The following is a 22,625-nucleotide window of genomic DNA, read 5'->3' as shown; positions in this document are numbered from 1 at the left end:
TATGCCAATGCCCGAAATTACTATAAAAACTCCCAAATAACATTGTTATCCTTGTAAATGCTTCCTTGTAAAGACTGCAGTAGGTGCCTATTTCTTGGAGGAAGAGAACTGGACATTAAAAGAAAGGCTCTGCCTACAGGAGCTTCCAATCTACCAAAGGGAAGCTCAAATCCCGCCCAGCGTACCCGCCCGCTTCCCCTAAGCTTGCCTCCCGCCACAAAAGCTGGAAAGTCACTGGGGGCGGAGCTAAGGGGAGCTGCGAGAATTCCGGGGATGTGACCGGACTGGGCGGGGCCTGTACCTTGGCCCTGCGCTCCCGTTGACGTCGCATCCTGTCAGTATTTCGCCAAACCTCCAGGCGCCATCAGTGAGTGAACCGTTACGCAGCTGGTCCACCGAGGGCGGAGAACAAGCGGCTATGCCCAGGGATCCTGCACGCATGCGTGGAGCTGAACCGTCAGCGTGCGTGTGACGTCACCTGCGCGCCCGCCTAAACTCTTCCTAGGGTTCTTTCTAGAGTACGGGTGAGTGAAATTTGTAAGGTTTGGTGTGTTCATTTGAGTGGGTGCCAGACGTAATGGGCCCGGGATTGAATTAGTTTAGATCAAAATTTGATGTAATTATCGCAGAGAAACGCTTTCTTACGAGTGTTTATCTCGAGCCTGCTGTGTTCAGCATCTTTCTTGGTGTTTTGGGAGAAGCAGACAGGAGTTAAGTCCAAGTCCCCGCCCTCACAGAGCTCAGGTGGCTTGGGGGAAGGTTGGTGCGCAAACATTAAAATTAGATATAGACACTAGTGAGTGTCCCCGTCAAGAGGTCTGTGAAATAAGGTTGAGCCTACGATGCAGAAGTTAATCTCCGTTCAGTAATTCTTGTTTCTTCGTTTATTTAGCGGGTGAAGGGAGGGGGCCACAGAAACATGTTGGAGTACGATGCTTTTGGTGCACAATTTGCCTATACAATATTACAGCTCCCGTGGGGGTTAAAAAAAACCCACGATTTTTCAGCCTCCCTCTTCCCCAATAAATTTTACATTTTAAAGCACAATGTTAAAGGCGTTTGTTAGTGACGTTACAGATCTTAAAACTGGCTTTTTGGAGGTACTTTACGCAGCTAAGTAGAAAATGGTTAAGTTTCAGTTCCTTGGAAGAATGTTTTGTATTGATCTTTGCAATAAAATTGTAAAATAATCCATCCTCCTGTCACCCCCCAACCCCGAACCGTGTTAACTATAATAAGGAAAAGCATAACTAAGTCAAAGAGACTTAAAGCAAATTATTGACTTCATTTTGGGTAAAACACTGGTTTTGTATCTTCAGCAGCAAGTTGTCAAATTCCCTAGTTGAATTTGCTTTGGACATCAGTGTGAAGCAGAACTGATATGCCACTTGAATTAATAAAGGAAGTCAATGGGGTGCCTGAAGTTCAGCCACTGAGTAAATTACATAAAGTAGATTTCGGATCCCTACAGCCAGGTTACAATTATAGCAAGAAATATATTCAGGTAAGAATTTCTATAACTCAGAATGCTTTTTCCTACTAAAAGGAATGCAGTTTTTAAATGTTGAGTTTATTTATGAGAACTGGTTTAGGTATGGTTTTTATCTTTGTCATAACATTTGAGATTGAATATTTCAATAAGTTATTCAGTACTTATTTAGCAAACAATTATCAAATTCGTGTGTGAAACATTGGAGTAAGTTTCTGAGGTACAAAGATGAATAAATATAGTCCCGGAACTAAAGATAATCACATTTCTGTGGGGTCTGACAGATCAATCACCTGATCTCCAATTAAAATTAATAGCATTGTGATGTGTGAACATGAGAGAGCTTTTGGTTCTGACAGATCACGAAAGTTGAGCTGGAACTTACAGGATAACAGACTGTGCTGTACCTTCCTTTGAGGTAAAAAGCAGTCCTTATGTGCATGTTGAGGAATTTGGATATTACTCTAAAAGCTATGGGAAGTCTTTAGTAGGTTTTAGCAGGAAAAAGACATAATTTACTTTGAGTTCAAAAAACTTTGCTTCTAGGTAGAGAATATATTGGCGAATGCAAGATTAGAGGAAAGATGTTTAGTTAAGAGGCAATTACAGTAATTTAGGTGAGAGTTGATGATGATCTGGGCCAGTGGCAGAGGGGATGATGGGAAGGATATTGAAAAAAGATAGTAATAATAATAACTAAAGTAAACATTCATTGCATTTTTTTCCATGCATTAGGTAGTTTTTACGTATATTATTTAATCATCACAAAGACCTATGACATAGGTACTGTTATTAAAGACACTGTGTTTCAGAAAGGTTAAGCAATTTGCCTGAGATCATATTGATGATATGTAGTAGAGCAGGAATTTGAATATAGATGATTTCCTTTAGACTTGACAGGATAAAGAAGCAGAATCAGTAGGTCTTAGAGAACAATTAGACTAGAGTGGCAAAGAGAAATTCAGGAAACTTCTGTTTCTAATTCCTAGCCAACAAGGAGAAGAAAACAGGGGGTACATACTTAGGGAGAAACATGATGAGTTCAATTTTGGTCATATTTGAAAGGTCTTTAGAGGTATATAAACAGTAGTGTGCAGTAGGCAAGTGGATTGGGGAGTTTGAAGCCCAAAGGGACTCTCATTTAGATGGGTTTGAGCCAAAGCATAGAAGAGAAGAGAACCACGTTGAAGGAGTCAATGAAAGAAAGTAGTATGAATAAGTAGCAGAGATGGTCTAGAGAAGGAGGAAGAAACTCAGGAGTCTTTGATACGTAAGAATGCAAATTTCAGTAACACTTGTATAGATTGTTGTCTAGTAGGCACTCTCCTAAATGCTTTGTATATGTAATCTCTTTGTATATGTTCTCTCCTAAGAACTCTAAGTATTATTCTCATTTTATAGCTGGAAAACAAACACAAGTTAAGTGATTTATTCAAGGTCTAATAGCCAGTAAGTAGCTGAGCAGTGATTTGCATTCCCATTGTCTTTGCTACTAAACAGAGCATTATGTTGCTATTAGATGCTCAAAGGTCTGAAAAGTACCTGTTCATTCTAATAACCAAGAAATTATTGATCACTTGGAAAGATTAGTTTTGCTTAAACACTAAGAGCAAATTCATTTTTCAGTAGTTTGAAGATTGAATGTCAGGTGAAAAAATGAAAGCAGAAAATGTCTTTCAAGAAATGAGTTGTGATACTTTTGATAATTTAAACAAAATTTTTAAAATTTATTTTGTAAATAGGTGTGGGAAACAAGTGCGGTTTTGCTATGTTGATATATAGCACTGTGGTAAAGTAAGGGCCTTCAGTGCATCTGTCACTGGAGCAATGCAGCTTGTACCCACCAAGCAACCTCCCATCATCCACCCCACTCCTAATCCCCTACCCCTCCAAGTTTCCATTGTCCATCTCTGTACACTCTGCTTCTGTGTGTACACATTATTTAGCTCACATTTTTGAGTGAGAACATGCAGTATTTCTCTTTCTGTGTCTCAGTTGTTTCATTTAAGATAATGGTCTCCATTTCTATCCATGTTGCTGCAAAAGACATAATTTCATTCTTTTTAATGTCTAAATAGTATTGTGTACATATATGACTTTTTAAATCCAGTCCTCCATCGATGTACACTTTGGTTGATTGCATATCTTTGTGATTTTGAATACTGCTGTGGTATACATATGAGTGCAGGTCTCTTTTTTATTTAATGATTTCTTTTCCTTTGGGTACATACCCAGTAGTGGGATTGCTGGATAAAATGGTAGTTCTATTTTTAGTTATTCGAAAACTCATTATACTGTTTTCCATAGAGGTTGTACTAATGTACATTCTCACCGACAGTGTATAACAATTCCTTTTCCTTGCACCCCAATGTCTGTTTTTTCTTTGTCTTTTTAATACCCATTCTGATTGGTGTAAGGTGATATTTCATTGTGGTTTTAATCTGCATTTTACTGATGATTAGTTATATTGAACATTTTATCATGTGCTTGTTGGCTATTTGTTTATCTTCTTCTGACAAATGTTCATGTCCTTAGCCCACTTTTTAATGGGCTTATTTGGGGGTTTTTTGGTTGAGTCCCTTGTAAATTCTGGATATTAGTCCTCTGTTGAATGTATAGTTTGCAAATATTTTCTCTCATTCCTGAGATTGTTCATTCTGTTATTTCTTTTGTAGCACAGAAGCTTTTTAGCTTAATTAAGTTTCATTTGTCTATTTGTGTTTTTATTGCCTGTGCTTTTGAGGTCTTAGTCATGAATTGTTTGCCTAAACCAATATCTAGAAGAGTTTTTCCTAGGTTTTCTTCTAGTATTTTTATAGTTTTGGGCTTACATTCAAATCTTTAATCCGTCTTAAGTTTATTTTCGTGTATGGTGACATATACGTTCCAGTTTCACTCTTCTGCATGTGGCAATCCCGTTTTCCCAGCACCATTAATTGAAAAGTGTGTCTTCTCCCCAGTGTAGTGTTATTGCCATCTTTGTCATAGATCAGTTGGCTGTAAGTATTTGACTTTATTTCTGGTTTCTCTATTTTGTTCCATTTATCTGTGTGTCTATTTTTATACTAGTACCATGCTATTTTGGTTGCTGTAGCCTTGTAATACATTTTGAAGTGAGGCAACGTGTACCTCCAGCATTGTTCTTTTTGATTAGGATTGCTTTGGCAATTTGGGTTCTTTTTTGGTTCCATATGAACTTTAGAATTGTTTTTTTCTAATTCTGTGAAGAATGACATCAGTAATTTGATAAGGATTGCATTGAATCTGTAGCTTTGGGAAGTATGTTCATTTTAATAATATTAATTCTTCTGATCCACGAGCATAGGATGTTTTTCCATTTTTTTATGTTGTTTACAATTCCTTTCATCCGTCCTTTGTAGTTTTCCTTGCAGAGATCTTTCACCTTGTTAGTTAAATATATTCCTAGGCATTTTATTTTATTTTTGTAGCTGTTGTAAATGGGATTGCATTCTTGATTTGGTACTCAGCTAGATTTTTATTGATGTATAGAAACATTACTGATTTTTGTACATTGATTTTGTATCCTGAAGCTTTACTTAATTTACCAACCTAAGAGATTTTTGGTGGAGTCTTGAGGGCTTTCTGTATACAAGATCATATCATTAGCCAACTATGATGATTTGCTACTTCTTTCCCAATTTGGATGCCTTTTGTTTTTTTCTCTTGCCTCATTGTTCTGGCTAGGACTTGCAGTACTATATTGAGTAAGAGTGGTGAAAGTGGGTATCCTTATCTTGTTCCAATTCTTAGAGGGAATCTTTTCAACTTTTCCCCAATTCAGTATTATGTTGGCTGTGGATTTGTCATACATGACCTTTATTATGTTGAGGGATGTTCCTTCTCTGTCTAGTTTGTTGAGAATTTTTGTCATGAATGGAAGATGAATTTTATCAAATGCTTTTTCTTCATCTGTTGGGATGATCATCTGGTTTTTGTCCTTAGTTCTGTTTATGTGATGTGTAACACTTACTGATTTGCGTATGTTGAACTATTCTTGCGTCCCTGAGATAAATCTCACTTGATCATGGTGTATAATCTTTTTGACATGCTGTTGGATTCAATTTGCTAGTATTTTGTTAATAATTTTGCATCGATGTCATCAGAGATACTAGTCTGTAGTTTTTGTTTTTGTGTTCTTTGTCTGGTTTTGATATCAGGGTGATACCTTGTAGAATGAGTTAGGGAGAATTCCCTCCTCAGTAGTTTTGGAATAGTTTCAGGTGGATTGGTGTTAGTTCTTTTTGTGTTTTGTACATCTAGGCTGTGAATCCATCTGGTCCTGGACTTTCTTTTATTGGGATTTTTTTATTACTGATACAGTCTTGCTGTCATCATTGATCTGTTCAGGAATTCTCTTTTCTTCCTGGGTCAGTCTTGGGAGGCTGTATGTTTCCAGCAATTTATCCATTTTCTCTTGGTTTTCTAGTTTATGGGCATATAGTTATACATAGTAGTCTCTGATTACCTTTAGAATTTCTGTGGTATCAGTTGTAATGTCTCCTTTTTCCTCTCTGATTTTATTTGGATCTTTTCTCTCCTTTTCTTGGTTAGTCTAGCTGGTAGTTCATCAATTTTGTTTCTCTCTTTAAATAACCAACTTTTTTTTTCATTGATCCTTTGGGCTTTTTTTTTTTTTGGATTCTTGTTCATTTAGTTCTGCTCTGATCTTTTTTATTTCTTTGCTTCTGCTAACTCTGACTTTCGTTTGTTCTTGTTTTTCTGGTTTCATTGAGGTGTGATGCTAGTGTGTTAATTTGTGATCTTTCTACTTTTTTTCACTACTGAGTCCCGCATTGTTTGCTTATCTGGGAAATTTTTTATAGCTCTTTTATTTATTAAGCTTATTCTGGCAGGATATAAAATTTTGGCTTACAGTTTTGTTTGTTTGTTTGTTTGTTTGAGCACTTGGAAAATGTTATTCTTTCTCTTCTGGCCTGTAAGATTTCTGCTGAAAAGTCCAGTTAGTTTTATAATGTTTTCTTTATAGGTGACTAGATAGATGCTTTTCTCTTGGTAATTTTAAGATTTTTTTTTTTAACTTTGACTTTACACATTCTGAATATAATGTGTATGATGAAGTCCTTTTTGCAGTGTATTTTCCTGGGGATAGCTGGGCCTCCTGTATCTGGATGTCTGACGCTCTTGCTAGACTTAGGAAGTTTTCATTGATTATTTCCTTAAATAGGTTTTTTTAACTTTCTAATCTCTCTTCCCCCTTAGGAATACTGATAATTCATATGTTTGTTTGCTTTATGTAGTCCTGGACATCTCAAATGGCTTTGCTCATTCCTTTTTATACTTTTTCCTATTTTTGCCTGACCGCATTATTTCAAAATTTCGTTCTGTCTTCAGGTTCTGAGATTCTTTCTTTTGCTTGATCTAATCTGTTATTGAATCTTTTGAATATATTTTGTATTTTCTTCAATTTTTTAATTCATGGTTTCCGTTTTCTTTTCTTTTTTTAAAGATGTCTGTCTCATTGGTAAATCTCTCATTCATAACCAGAATTCATTTTCTGATTTCTTTGTATTGGTTTTCAGATTTCTCTTGAATCTCATTAAACTTCTTTAAAATCACTATTTTGAATTCTTTATCTGGCATTTCGAGGATTTTTTTTTAATTGATATATATTGCTAGATAATTGTTGTGGTCTTTTGGTGATATCATATTTCCCTGCTTTTTCATGTTTCCTGTGCCCTTCCTTTGATATCTGTGCATCTAGTGTAGCAATTGCTTGTTCCATTTTTTTTGAAATTGCATTTGTAGCAAAGAAATGTTTTCTGAAGATGTATGTATGTTGTTGGTTAAGATACTTTGGCTTTGATTTTGGGTGCCTGTGGTAGTGTGGCCCTTATATTAAGAGTGTATGAACATTTCCTTTCTTTTTCAACTTACTTATGGTTTAGTATTTTAAGTATCTCTTAGCATATAATGGGATCATGCTTTTTTGATCCAGTCTGACAGTCTCACTATTTAATCAGCATAGTCAATTTATGTAAAATAATTATTGATATGGTTTTGTTTGTCTGTCAAACAATTTGAGTTCCCTTTGTTTTGCCTGTTTTTTGTTCTCCTTCCTGAGTTCTTTTGGGTTAAATATTTTTTATTCTATTTTATTTTCACCATTGGCTTTGAGCAACACCCGTTTTGTTCCTTTAGTGGTTATGCTAGTACTAACAATATACATCCTTACTAAGGTATACTTACAGCTACTATTGTACCACTCCACATGTTACAGTTGTTATTTCTTATGTCCTGCTTTTTCTTCCCCCTTGACAAATGTAAGAATCTTATAATAGTGAAATTCCATTTACTCACTCCCCTGTTCATTGAACTGTTATAATCTTTTACATGTACATGTATTATAAACTCTATGTTATATTACTGCTTTTGTTTAAACAATGAGTCGTCTTTTAAGGAAATTAAAAGAAGGAAAAAGTATAGTCTTTATATTTACTGACATATTTACCATTTCTGGTGTTCTTCATTTTTACCTGTAGATCCATTTTTATCTGGGCATTATTTCCCTTCATTGTGAAAAACATCTACCATTTCATATATTTCAGCTGGGGATAACTTCTCTTAGCTTTCATTCATTTGAAAATGCCTTTATTTCATGTTTGTTTTCAAGGATATATTTATTGGATATAGAATTCTGTGTTGACTTTTTTTTTCTTTTAGGACTATAGAGATGCCGGTCCACTGCTTTCTGGATTCTGTTGTTTCGTATGTGATTTGCATTTTTTTTCCCACCACCTTTCTGTTTTATCTTTTAGTTTCAGCAGTTGGACTGGCATGTGCTTAAGTAAGCTTTTTCTTTGAATTTCTCCTCTGTGGGTAACTGAGCTTCTTGGATTCATTCAGTGTTTTTCATCAAATTTGGGAAATTATTGTATAATATTTCTTGAAATATTTTTTTTTCCTGCCACATTATTACCCTTTTCTCTTTTTTGGGATGCCAATTACGTGTGTATGTTCATGTGTTAGGCTATTTGATACTGTAACACGGATCTCTGAGATTCTGTTCCTTTCTCCTTTATTTTATTGTGTTTTATTTGTGTGGCAGAGAGGATTTTCAGTTGAGTAATTTCTGTTGCTCTCTCTTTGAGTTCACTGAACCTTTTGTCTGCCATATCCAATATTCTGGATGCATTTTTAGTGAGTTTTTAAATTTTAGTTGAGGGGGTGAGGGACAAAATGCATCTGATAATAGAGAGAAATCTACATTTCAGTTTTGCTTGTCTATATTCTTCGTATAGACATTTGTTTGTTACACATTTTACTCACCTATTTATTTCTTTTTAAGTTTTATTTCTATTTATTTTCCTGGAATTTTCTTTCTTATTAAATAAGGTTTTATGAATTACAGTTGGTCTTTTCTACTTAATTGCATTTAAATGATTATCAGATGCTTGTTAGCATTCTCAACTTATTTTACATTTGGTCAGTTAGTGTGATATTTCTTGTATACTTGTATTTATTAATAAAGTGCTATGATTTGATTTCTTTTTGACATATCATTAATACTGATTATTTCCGAGCTGCATCTAGTTTTGACGTACTTTTATTGTTTTGTGTGCTTGATATAGAAATGTTAAATACTATGACAGTTTGCTAAGTTCTTATTTTATTTTTGTTCCTACTTATATTAGTGAAATATTTTTTCAGTTTCAACATTTTCTTATTTGTTTGCTTAAGAGATGGATCTTGCTCTGTCACCCAGGCTAGAGTGCTGGGGTATGATTGTAGCTCATTGTAACCTCAAACTCCTGGGCTCAAGGAATCCTCCTGCCTCAGCCTCCCAAGTAGCTGGGATTATAGGCACATGCCACCACGCCCAGCTAATTAAAAAAAAATTTTTTTTATAGTGGCAGGATCTTTCTGTGTTGCCCAGGCTGGTCTCAAACTCCCAGCCTCAAGCAATCCTCCCACCTTGACCTCTCAAAGTGCTGGGATTACAGGCATGAGCATTGCCCCTGTCCAATTTTAACATTTTTATTAATGAATTCTTTTAGCTATAAGTGAACACATTAGTATCTAGTAGGGTTAAAACTAGGAAATAGCTTTTATGTATTTTTCATGGTTAACAGATTGTTATGTAGAATGCTCACTTTTTTTAAAAAAAAGATTGAAGTATTTGTGTTCTTTTACATATCTGAATAATTTTTCAGCTCTCTATTGTGTACTTACATACCCTTTTCTAACCTGCAGATATCTATGTTTTTTGAATTTTATTAAATGGATTTTAGTGCTACATTCTGTTTTTTGCATACACTTCTGTGAGTTTTGACGAATACATGCAAATGTGTATGTAACCACAATCACAATCAATTCGTTCATCACCTTCCAAAATTTTATAGTTAGCTGTTTTGCCAACTCTAACCACTCATGACCACTTACCAATTTCCTGACACTGTTTTTTTGTTTTTCAAGAATGTCATATAAATGGCATTATACAGCATGTAGCCTTTTGCATCTGGCTTCTTTCACTTACTATGATACGTATAACATTCTTTCAGGTTGTTTTTTTCATTAGTATTTCTTTCTTTTGGTGATTAGAATTTTGTTGCAGCCTATTTATCCATTGCCCAGTGTAGGAATATTTGGATTCTTTCCAGTTTTTGTGATGGTGAATAATGCAACTGTAAATATATATGTACAGATTTTTATTTGAACATAGGTTTTTATTTCATTTGAGTAAAGGTCAAATGTTCAAATAGTTCCTAAGCAATAGTATGTGATATAGCTCACAGGTTGGCATGCTACACTTCTCTAGATTCAGCTGTTAAGGAGGCAAGGCACCCAAATAGATTTAGGTAGTATATTACTTATTGGCACAGCAGGGAACATGAACTTTATGTTTGCACTGGTTCTTCTTTCCTCCCCAAGTCCCATGGGGGCAGGGCCAGGTACATAACATGCACACGGAGTTTGTAGCACATCTGAGGGGCACTGAGCTTAGAAAATCCCCAGTTTTTAAAGAGGGTATATTAGTTTGTCAGGTCAGCCATAACAAAGTACCACAGATTGGGTGGCTTAAACATTTATTTTCTTATAGTTCTGAAGGCTAGAAGATCAGTATCAAAGTGACTGCGGGGTTGGTTTCTTCTGAGGTCTCTCTCCTTCGCTTGCAGATGCTCACCTTCTCGCTGTGTCTTCACCTGGCGTTTTCTCTGTGCGTGCCTGAGACTCTGTTGTGTTTCTGTGTGTCCCATTGTCTTTTGGGGATACCAGTCAGACTGGTGGCACAAAAGAGGCACATTCTAATGGCCTCTTTTTAACCAAGCTACCTATTTAATGGCCCTGTCTCCAAATACAGTCAAATTCAGAGTTGTTGAGGGTTAGAGCTTCAACCTGTAATTTGGGAGAACACAATTAAGTCCATAACAGGATGTGTTACATTTTTTATATCTATACTAATTCATTTTTGTCCTAAAAGCAAACAGGATTTCTAGAATACAGGCAGACTCTTATTACAGTTATGCACCATATACAACATCTCAGTCAACACTGCACTGCATATATATGATGGTGGTCCATCCCATAACATCATAGTATTGTGTTTTTACTCTACCTTTTCTAGGTTTTTATATGTTTAGATACATACATACTTACCATTGTCTTATAATTGCCTACAGTATTCAATACCGTATATGTTGTACAGGTTTATAGCTTAAAAGCAATAAGCTATATTGTATAGCCTCGGTGTATAGTAGGCTGTACAATCTAAGTTGGTTTAGGCATATTCTGATGTTCACACAAAGACAAAATTGCCTGACAACACATTTTTCAGAATGTATCCCTGTTGCTAAGCACCACATAATTATATTATTCTCAGCAATAACTCCCTGCCCATCCTCCCCATTCAGAGTGATGCAGTGAGGGCCAGATGTCTTCCTGCTGTGTGAAGGGGATTTCTTGTACTCTCAGAGAGGAAGGCTAAAATGATGCATCTAGGAGTTTATATATGGCAGCTATTCAGCTTTACCCCTCCCGAGAGAGGGAGAGAAACCTCATTTCCTTAATGTAAATACATCATTTGGAATTTAAGGGAATAGCTATAGATTTCATCTGTTGAATTGTAAACATGTAATTCTGGGACATCAGTCTCTCTGGAAGTCTCTCAGTGTCCTTTAATTTTCAAAGCTTGTCTTTTAACTCAGGTTCCAGTTTTCTTTGCTCACTTCAACAAGGGCAGGGACAAATTTCCTACCACCTTTCTAATGGAATAACTTCCATTGTAGGTAAAACTGTTGACATAATGTATAACATGATCACCCAAAAAGGTCGTTTACTGAAGACTTGAATGTTTCTTATGTTTCTTATTACTACCCCTAGGTGCAAGTCACACTGTTTATTTGGTTAGTTTCTGCCTTTCACACAAGAAACGCAGTCCCAGTGGCACACATGCTACCCCTGAAAACAAACAGTTTATAATTGTTGGTCCCCCCTCTAGGAAGTGTGTATTAATAGATAGGCAGGCAGCATGGGTTGACAGTGCCTCTTGTGTTGTTAGTTAGCTAGTAGTCTCCTAAGGCCCCTAGTTTAGTCCCGGTAATTTAGTTTGGTCTGGTTTTCAGAGAGACTGCCTCAGGGCAGTTGGTTAAATTTGTCTTAATTTACTAATCCATTTGTCCTAGTTATGGATGGCATTTGGAAGTAATCAGCATCCAAGCTGCAGGAGCTGGGCCATGCCCTGCTGGCTCATGGTTAGAGCAGTTGGGTGAGACTTGGTAGGCAGGCTTAGCAGTTGATTTACTTTCAAATTTCCCAGTAGTTTCTGAGAGTAGCACCAGAACATTTTTCCTTGGGAAAGGAGGTTCCTGGAGTTCTGAAAGACAAAGATGATTAATGCCTCCCCTCCCCTACACCTCCTGGGACCTAAGGGATTCCCTTTCCAAGTTCTAGAGTTTTCTTCTCCAGGTGCTAGGGCCCCTTCGCAGGTGCTAGGAGTGTCTTCCTACATGCTTAGGTGCTTTTTGCTCTCTTTTCATTGTTCTAAAACCAGTGTGGCCCATTCCAATAACTATAACTTTATATTTTTTCTGATTATTCCCTCTACTCTGAGACTTTTCTTCTAGTTGGATCACATACAAGTGGAGCAAAAGCACCTGGTTTGAGTTTAATTTGATTAATGTCATTTAATCTAATTGATTGTGGTTCTCTTGATTGCTTTGCGTTTTTTCTTGCCTCTTTTGTATGCCTCATATGTTGTTATTGTTCAAAGCTATACGTCTTGTGTAGGACAGTGGAAACTGGGGTAGTTTTTATTTCTGGGCGTGTGTAGGTCTTTCTTTGTGCTAGGCCTTTAGTTTGGTGCATTGAGTTAATCTAGTCGGGTTAGAGTTAGGTTTGGGATTTGTTGTTGTTTTTGGTGCTTCAATGCACTAGAGGCTTCATATTCCTCCAGAGTTACTTTGTATGTAGGATCGGAGATGGTTGATGACAGGATTTTTCTCTTGTCTTCCCCATCCTTAGTTTTAGGTCTTTCCTTTGTGCTTTGCCTCAAATAAGATCTCCTCCCTGCTCAAGGTCTTCTCTTCCAGTAGTAGACCATGTTACTTTTTACTAGGTACTGGTTAGCCTTTAATAGGTAGATGTTCTGTGTTCTGATGAAGCCTGTCTTGGTAGCAGTAGGTCCTGGGTCTTGTGAGTGGGGCCTTCTCAATGATCCTGCTTTGCCTCTAGCTGTATAGGTCTGGGCCTTACACCTATGTACCCGTTCCTGCCCATCCCTAACAGGGACAGAAGGTGTTTTTTTCTGTTCTTGCCTTCCAGCTGCAGTGGGTTTTCACCAGTGGTCTTGGATTGACATGTTTTTTTGCCCTTCTCCCAGCATTTTAAGTCCTTTGTTCTGAAAGAAAGATAGAGGAGAAAGAGCCAAGCAGAGTTTCCAGCCTTTCGTGCAGTAACTGCTGCTGCCATTGCCCTACTTCTGTCCTGAACCTTGTCAGGTCTGTAGAGAAGTGCATGTAAATGAATGAATTCCCCTGTGTTTGCAGCTTGGGGGCTCCATGTGTTTTCATTGCACCATACTTGGCCTCTAGCAATTCATTAAAGTGTTAGATGAATTTTTCTTACAGATGTCTGGGAACATTTGTCATTTACCTTAGGTAAGCAAGTTGCTATAAAAATTTTATTTGTATCTTGGTGTGATTATAAACTTTGGCTCTTCTTTGTAACTATTTTTTTCTCATTTCAGGGAAATCTTTCACTTATCTCTTCTTTAACTTATCATAGAAATAAAACAATTGTTTTATTCTCATTAGAAGTAATGAGAATTACTTGCTTTCCTCAGATTTCTGCTTAGTTGGTTGCCCTGTGACCTCAACTCTCTGATGGGTCAAGAAAGGTTCTGAGATTTACAGATTAACTTTTTATTGTTGACACTTTTTTCAGCTTTCTATCTTCTAAGTGTAACTACTTTTACTTTTGACTATGAATCATGCATTGTTGATAACCATATTTTTATTTATGTTCCTATAAGTAAAATTGATGTATAAGTAAAATTGAGTCCTATTTTATAAGTAAAATTGATCTATTTTTTATTAGCTATATCAAAGTCTGGAATATTAGCCTGGGAGGCTAATAGGATCTATTTTTAAATTTTATTTACAAAAACCATCCAGATTAAAAACTTTATTTTATCTGAGACTCTAAGTAACTTTTTTTAAACTGACAGAGCTGGTTAGTTACAGAAACGGAACAAAGACTAAACTGTACTTGTGTCTTAATCTGTTGATTTGTCCACACTATATGAGATTTCCATTTTGCATTTCTAAATCTTTATTAAGTTTTCATTTCTTTCTAGGAGCAAACATCATTTTATTGTTTTGTAGAGAACAATATTACAGATTAAAACAAAGCTAGGGAAAGTTGATCTAGTTATCTGCAAAATAAGGAACTGATAGTACTTAACTAATAGGATTACTTAGGAAATTATATTATAAACCTTGAAGTATTTGTAGATCTGATTTTTCTCTAGAAAAACAAATTCAGCAGTTTCTTGTCTTAAAATAGTTACTTGAACACAGTACTTTGACTTCTTGAAAGAAAACTGTTGCTATAGAAAATTCTAATTTTTATTTCTATCTTGGTTTTATTATAAACTCCTTTGACTCCTCTTTGTAACTATTTTTTTTTCTCATTTCAGGGAAAACTTTCACTTATCTCTTCTTTAACTTATCGTGGAAATAAAACAGCTGTTTTGCAGATTGGACTACAAGGTATATAGTATAAGCAAACTATTTCTACTTATCTTTTTCCCTGTAATATATAAATATGTGACTTCATATATATATATGTGTGTATGTACATACATACACACACATACATATAAATGATTTCTGACAGGTAGTACATTAATAGTAGTACGAAAATCTATAGAATGAAAAATCAGTCTTTCCTCTAGCAAAGTTTTTCCCAAATATCCCTTCCCTTTCCCTCCCATTTCTTCTATTCTACTTCATAGCCCTTTACTCTCATATCTAGACCATTGCAGTAGCTAACTGCTTCTAGTTTCACTTATGTGACTTAAACATCTTAGCAGCTTAACTGTCTTAAAACTTGGCTTTTAACATGTTACATAGATGTACTTGTTACATAGCTGTATTTGTTACCTAGGTGTTGTTCTTACATAGGGAGAATTCTTTCTCCATATAGCCCTCAAGTAATCATGTAAGCTAGGAAGGGCTACTTTGTAACACTTAGGGACAAAAGTAGATCTCATCTGAAGCCTGTGGTTGGTTAGAACAGTCTGGAGCAGTAAATGGGAAACAAACTACAAAATTCTACAACTACTGACTACTAAGTATATATCAGACACTGTTCTAGGTACTGGGGTTATAAGCTGTGAACAAAACTTAGTTCTTGCCTTATTGAATTTACATTTTAGGGGAATGAGGAAATGCAGTGAATAATTACATAAAGTAATATGAGGTAGAAATGTGGTCTGGAGAAAAAGCAAGTTAAGGTGGTAGAGCATAAGGGGAGTTATGAGAAATAAATTAATTTTCTGAATAAATTAAATATAAATACATTTATTAAGTAACAGATACTTGTAGAAAATTGAGTTACAATTGTTTCTCTGTATATGCATGAGATTAGTTCCAGGAGCCCCCTATGGATATAAAAATTTGTGGATGCTCAAGTCTTATATAAAATGGCAAAATATTTGCATATAACCCATGTGTATTCTCCCTACCATTGACATTAAGTCATCTCTAGATTATTTATAATGCCTAATGCAATGTCCATGCTATCTAAATAGCTAGACTATGTATTTTTAAATTTGTATTATTATTTATTGTTGTAGTATAATTTTTTAAAAAACTTTTTTTCTGAATATTTTGCAGTCTGAATTGGTTGAATTTGCAGATGCAAAACTTGCAGATACAGGGCTAACTATATGTCAGAAGAAGGGCTTTTATTCTTTTTTCTTTTTTTGGTACTTTCTGTGGTTAGTGCCTTGTACATAGCAGAAACTTGTGTAGAAAGACTTGATAAGTTAAGCTGTCAATACTACCTAAAATGAGCTACAGATTCAAGACAGTCCCCATCAGAATTATAAAACTTTGCTGCAGAAATGTAAAGACCAATCCCCAAATTTGTATGGAATTTCAAGGGGCTTCAAATTGCGAAAACAACCTTAAAAAAGAACAACAAAGTCTGAGTACTCAGGCTTCCCAGTTTCAAAACTTATCACACAGCTACAGTAATCAAAACAGTGGTACTGGCATAAGGATAGACAGAGATCAATGGAGTACAATTGAGTCCAGAAATAAACCCATACTCTTTTTTTTTTTTTTTTTTTCTGAGACAGAGTCTCGTTCTGTCACCCAGGCTGGAATGCAGTGGCAGGATCTTGGCTCACTGCAACCTCTGCCTCCTGGGTTCAAGCAGTTCTCCTGCCTCAGCCTCCCGAGTAGCTGGGACTACAGACGCGTGCCACCATGTCTTGCTAATTTTTTGTATTTTTAGTAGAGACGGGGTTTCACCGTGTTAGCCAGGATGGTCTTGATCTCCTGACCTCGTGATCCACCCACCTCGGCCTCCCAAAGTGCTGGGATTACAGAAAACCCATACTTCTATGGCTAAGTAATTTTTTGACAAGGATCACATGTTCAGTCAATTGCAAAAACAGTTAAATAAGGAGAAGAAATAAAAGACATTCAAATTAGAAGGGAAGGAGTAAAACTATCTCCATTTAAGAATGACCATTTGTCTTTTCAACAAATAATAATGAGACAACTGGATTTCCACATACAAAAGAATGAAATTAGATTCTTACCTTACATTATATACAAAATTTAACTAAAATGGATTAAGCGTCTATATATAAGAGCTAAATCCATAAAATCCTTCAGAGATACAGAGGCAAATCTTCATGAGCTTGGATTTGGCAATGGATTGTTAGATATGTTACGAAAGGGATGAGCAATGAAGGAAAAATTGATAAATTAAGCTTCATAAAAATGTAAAAATTTTATGCATCAAAGGACATTATCATGAACATGAAAAGACAGTGTATAGAGTGGGAGAAAATATTTGCAAATCATATATCTAATGAGGATTTGCCATCCAGGATTATATAAAGGACTTCTTAAATTCAACAACAAAAAGATAAGCAATTCAATTAAAAAAATAGGTGATTTGATTTAGTGTATCCTCAAAGAAGAAATACAATACTGATGGTTGTTGATATGGTTTGGCTGTGTCCCCACCCACATCTCATCTTGAATTGTAACTCCCACAATTCCCATGTGTCATGGGAGGAACCTGGTGGGAGGTGATTGAATTATGGAGGCGGGTCTTTCCTTGGCTGTTCTCATGATAGTGAAGGAGTTTCACGGGATCAGATGATTTTAAAAACGAGAGTTTTTCTGCACAAGCTCTCTCTTTGCCTACTGCCATCCACATGAGATGTGACTTGCTCTTCCTTGCCTTCCGCCTTGATTATGAGGCCTCCCCAGCTATGTGGAACTGTAAGGCCAATAAACCTCTTTCTATTGTAAATTGCCCAGTGTCGGGTATGTCTTAGCAGCTTGAAAATGGACTAATACAGTGGTCCTGGCATTCTGGGGAGTATCTTATCTTTTGAGGCTGTGGCCATCTGTTGGCTTTCTGGAACTGGAGCCTCTGCAGTATACCTTGCTAGTCTTTTGTATTTGAAATATTACTCTGAATACATCTGTGCTTCCTAAAGGAAATAAGAGAATTTGCATGTATTCATTAAGCCATTCACACATTTATTAAACAATATATTGAATACCTATGAGGAGCCAGGCCCTATTCCTAGACACCGATGAGCCAAACAAAGTTGTCCTTATGCAGCATACGTTCTAAGGAAGAAAGACAATAAACCAAAAAAAGTAAATATATACCTTTTCTAGTTGGAACAGTGCTATGGAGAATGTAAGGCAGAACTGTAAACGTGAGAAGGGGAGGGAAGGTATATATTTATCTGGTGGTGAAGAAAAGACTGTCAAGTAACATTTGATAAGAGACTTCAAAGAAGTGATGTGAAGTGATCCTTCAGATATTTAAAGTAAGAGTGTTCTAGAACAGTCTTAGCAAGTACAAAGGTTCTGCAGTGTGAGTATATGTTTCATTTATGGCAAGGGGAGGCTCAGGGTATCTAAAACCCAGCAGGTGTGACTTGGAGTAAAACCCTTAATTCCACTGAGTTTTTTTTTCCCCCCAATTTTAAAGATGGAGGTAATGATATCTGCTTTTCTGGATTGTTGAAAGAACTCAAGACAGAATATAGCCACTACTAGCACATAGTGGGAACTCAGTACATAGCAACTATTATTATTGTCATTACTATTATTGTAATTAGATACAGCCTCAGTGAGGAAGAAGAGAGTAGAGGGAGGACATCTGAACCCTGAGCCCAGTAGTTTAGCTTCTAATCTCTGCTTTTCTTCAGTTAATTATTGGCCCTTGAGTAACATTGAATGTTGCCAGATTCAAATTTAATCAAATATAAAGTAACGGTTTTGGATTAGCTGAGAATTCTGAATAGCTATGACATACAGTAGTTGCAGAAATTGTGGTGGTTTAAATAATTCAGTGCCCTTGAGAAATGGTACCATTTTTGTAAAACCTGTGGGGTCTGGAATAAAGATCCATTTCAAGCAAGCTGTTAGAACATCTGCTTTTATTTCCTTGTTACAAGAATTTTGTGATACATTGTCAAACTCAGATTTTATCTTTTTTGCTCAAGTTGCTGTGAAGAACTGTTAAATCAGTTAATTTTTTTCTCACTTCTACTTTGAACAAAGAAAAGGAAAATCAGTGTCGTGTTAGTTTTCCATGCGCAATGCTGTTACTAATCAGCGGTATATCTTAAAATCTTGCTTTAGAATTTAGGGAAGTAATGCATTTGCCATACAGTTCATGTCCTAAAGCTCATAGAACAAATCATCGGACCATTTCTCTGAGATTGATTGCTGATAACATTTTTAAAATATTGATTGAAATATAGTTCTAATCTAGTCGATGTGGCACAAAAATTCTAGAGACAAATATACTACAAAGAAGACTCTTGACAGTCATCAGGGAAGGATACTAGGAAATAAAATAGAAAAAAGCGTGAGTGCATATACACACAATCATGCCTGCTTGAGGCGATGTCAGATAGGAATTAATTGCTCCAAATGAATCCCTTTGTAAATATCTATTTTGATAAGGTGCTTTTATTAGTTGGTGGCCCCAGTAAAGGTCTGCTGTCATTACTGTTATTTGTATTATTCTTCCTCTTGAAGGCAAGACTTTATTTCAGCTTAGTTAAAATTATTAATATTTGAGATGACATTTCTAAATTATTAAGAATTCAGTGTTGGTATCTTATAAAAATTTTGCATTTATGAATGTTAAATAAATGTCAGGTGCTAATATGAATACAAAATCTCATTCACTAAAGAATTTTTGAAACATTTGTTTTAACATAATACAGAAAATAGTGTTGGGGTAGATGTAGGTAGAGTTGCTCTGAGAGAGGTGTGTGTACATTATATTTGTATGAATACATTTAAAAATGTATTTGAGTGTATCAATGTGTTATGCTTTTTCTCATTACTCTTAGGGTGTGTCTGATTGTGTACCTGTGTTACACACCTATGTGTGTTTGTTTGTTGGGAATTCATAACTTAAAGGGTTTTTCTAGTTAACATTTTAGGTGTTTTGAGGTATGATGTAAAGAGATGCAAATTCTAATTTCTTGTGAGGTAAGGAGATTAAAGAACTTATTTTTCTGTTTCTTTTCCTATCCTTTGTTTATTTTACATAGTTCAGTAGCAAGTAAGGTCTATATTTAAAGAGCCATTAGATAGTAAAAACCACTGTTTCTTTTTCAAACGTTTATTATAGCCAATTTTTAACATTTAACCAGTTTTTTTCAGAATTAAAATTTTACTAATAATATTATATTTGTATGACATCTTACAGATTGCAAAGTGTCTTCGTATATGTTTTTCATTTAAGTATTAACTGTTAGCCCTCTGTGATGATGGTGATAAGCACTTTTATTATGAAGATAACCCTCTAAGGCTAACATTTGTTAAAGGACTTAGAATAAGTAGAGAAACCACTCTATCTCCACACCTTTTTTTTCTTACCTCATGGTAGTATTATGGACTTGACAGTCTTGCAAATATTTGTCTGAGAAGATTTTGTTGTTTTTGTGTAGTCATGATTTAAAAACATTCAGACAGTATGGCAGGCTATAAACTGAAAAGCAAAAGTTCCCTCATTCCCACTGAATCCCCTGCCATTTCCTAGTCCCATTCTTCAGGTAAAAAACACTGCTATGCTTTTTTTAGTACCCTTCCAGGTTTTTTATATGTGTGTATATATATGTGCACATGCTTTTGTGTGTGTCTGTGGGCGTGGATAAGCCTGTATGTGCATATTTTTCACCAAGTAACTATCTGTTTTTTGCAAGTTTGCTTTATTTTTACCTAATATATCTCGGATATTTTAGAGATGTGTTTTAAAAATAAATACATGCTATCAAATATCAAAGATCAATTTGTTTATATTTTAAATATATTTCACCTTTATCCTTTAAGATTTTTATATTAAATGTTTATTTGAGAAACAGTATAAAAGGGTTATGATATGAATTAACAAAACATGTATAGTACATCTACAAAACATGTACATTACATTAGGTATTAGTGTTTTACCTGACATGTGAAGTGTTTTCTGCTATTGAAATACATTTTAAATAGGTATTCATTAAAATAGAATAGAACTACACTAGTTAATTAGTACCTGTCAGATAACAGAGGTTGTTAATAATGGTGAGTCAAGGTTTCTTGCTTTTAAAATATAATGATGTGAAGACTGAGGTCACATTTACTTTAAATTATTTCTGGATTTAAAACCCAGAAATGCTGATTATTTGAGGGTCTAATATACCCATTTATTAAAGTATCAAGGTTGAAGATTGTTCCAACCCAAAGGTAAAACTTTTTGCTTAAAGGAATGAGTTTTCTCCAATTTGATTCTTAAACCCTTCTTTGCCATTTGCTTGTTTGCTTAAAAGGGTAGCGTTGTATTTGAATACAATAATCCTAAAACACTAAAATGAATTTTAAGAAGATTTTAATCCTTGCTTTGGTAGACTAATGTGATATATTTTGCAGAAATACACATGCTGTAATTAAGCCTTCCTCTGTATGAGACATTTTTTGTTTTAGTTTTCATATTTTAAAGTCAGTTTTAACATTTAATATGTGGACATGAAATATGAGGAAAGACTTTTCCAGAGTATTCTGAAAGTTAAAAAAAATTACCCCAAAACTGTCAAAAATAAAGACACTTATTAATACCTTTTTTCTCCCTGTATCCCTGTTAAGAGTTAGTTCTGAAAGAGGAATTAGAGTGGTGCCTGTCTTGAAAGTCAGGAGATTTGGCTTCTTGTCTTGGTTCATAGCTAATTAACTGTATGTGACCTTAGATCATTTATTTATTCTCCCTGGCCCTTATTTTCTTATCTGAAAAATGAAGATGTTTGATTACATGGTCTCTAAGGTCCTTTTAAGTTCTAAAATGCTAACAGTCTATGAAGTAAGTTTTGTAGTAGTTGTACAGTTTATTTTAAGATTCGTGAAGGTATACTATCTACATATGTATGAATATTAATATCTTTGATTATTTATTTAGTTGTCCAAACATTTGTTAAATGTTTTTGTATTCTATGATAGATGCTGGAGATATAGCAGTGAATAAGATCGTCATGGACCTTGCCCTCATAGAGCATAGTGTCCCCTGGAGAATAATTAAACAATTATTACATAATTATTTTATCCAGATATGATATGTAACTATGAATATTGAATAGTAGAATGAGAAGAGTAATGGAAAAATGATCATAGGGATACTTGGGTTATAGATTACAAAGAGAGAATAGCATATACAGAGGCCTTGAGCAAGCATCTTGGAATATTTAATGAATTTTGAGAAGACAGAATACCAGAGTGAGTCACACAATATGTGGCTGATGTGGCTGATGAGGTGGGTAGGGGTCAAATCGTACAGTGATTTGTAGGCAATTTAAGAATTTTGGTTTTTAATGCTAATATTATTCACATACATTACTTCCAATTATGACCTTGGTATTACTCAACCCAGTACATGCAAATGCTCATGAAATACATTTTTATAGAGAAACATTTTCTGTCAATCACTACACTATCAATGCCGTCAGGTCCCTGGTTTCTGCCTGTACCCTTACTCTTGAAAAATGTTTTAAAATATGGTAACCTAACAAGATTTGTAAGGTCAATATAGGAAAATTATTTAATGCTTGTTAAAGTCAAATAAGTGTTTTTCATTTTGGATTATTGTTATTTTATATTTTCAATGCCCTTTTCTTGCCCACTAAGTGTAATGACTTGAGAATTTCTGAGGTATTATTTGTTAAAAATTAGCAAACTAATACACAAGTCTTGTAGTTTATGCTATTATTTGCCTGTTGATTTGCTTATTTCACCACTGACTGTTTCCTTTATTAGGAGGTACTAACATATAAAAACCATATTTGTTAATATGCAAATAAATAATCTGATATACTTTTTAAAATACATGTTTAAAGCTTTGGTTTTTT

At 35.1% G+C, this 22,625-nt stretch overlaps 1 protein-coding gene across 9 annotated transcripts in view; it reads left to right on the top strand.

Moving 5' to 3' along the window:
- Positions 1–334: 334 nt before the first annotated feature.
- Positions 335–22,625, top strand: part of POT1 (protection of telomeres 1) — a 118,287-nt gene continuing 95,996 nt past the window's right edge. For 2 of the 9 annotated variants that reach the window (XR_010158982.1, XM_063815560.1), the window contains exons 1-3: positions 335–524; positions 1,320–1,504; positions 14,664–14,736. The gene's annotated coding sequence lies outside the window, so the exon portion shown is untranslated. The remainder of the gene's footprint in view (positions 525–1,319; positions 1,505–14,663; positions 14,737–22,625) is intronic. The other 7 variants (XR_010158983.1, XM_063815561.1, XM_009454137.5 and 4 more) reach the window with 6 other exon arrangements.

Source organism: Pan troglodytes, chromosome 6 (genome assembly GCF_028858775.2).
Source record: "Pan troglodytes isolate AG18354 chromosome 6, NHGRI_mPanTro3-v2.0_pri, whole genome shotgun sequence".
NCBI classification, from domain to species: Eukaryota; Metazoa; Chordata; class Mammalia; order Primates; family Hominidae; genus Pan; species Pan troglodytes.
The sequence above is the reverse complement of the archived record's forward strand: the minus strand, read 5'-3'. Positions and strand labels throughout refer to the sequence as shown.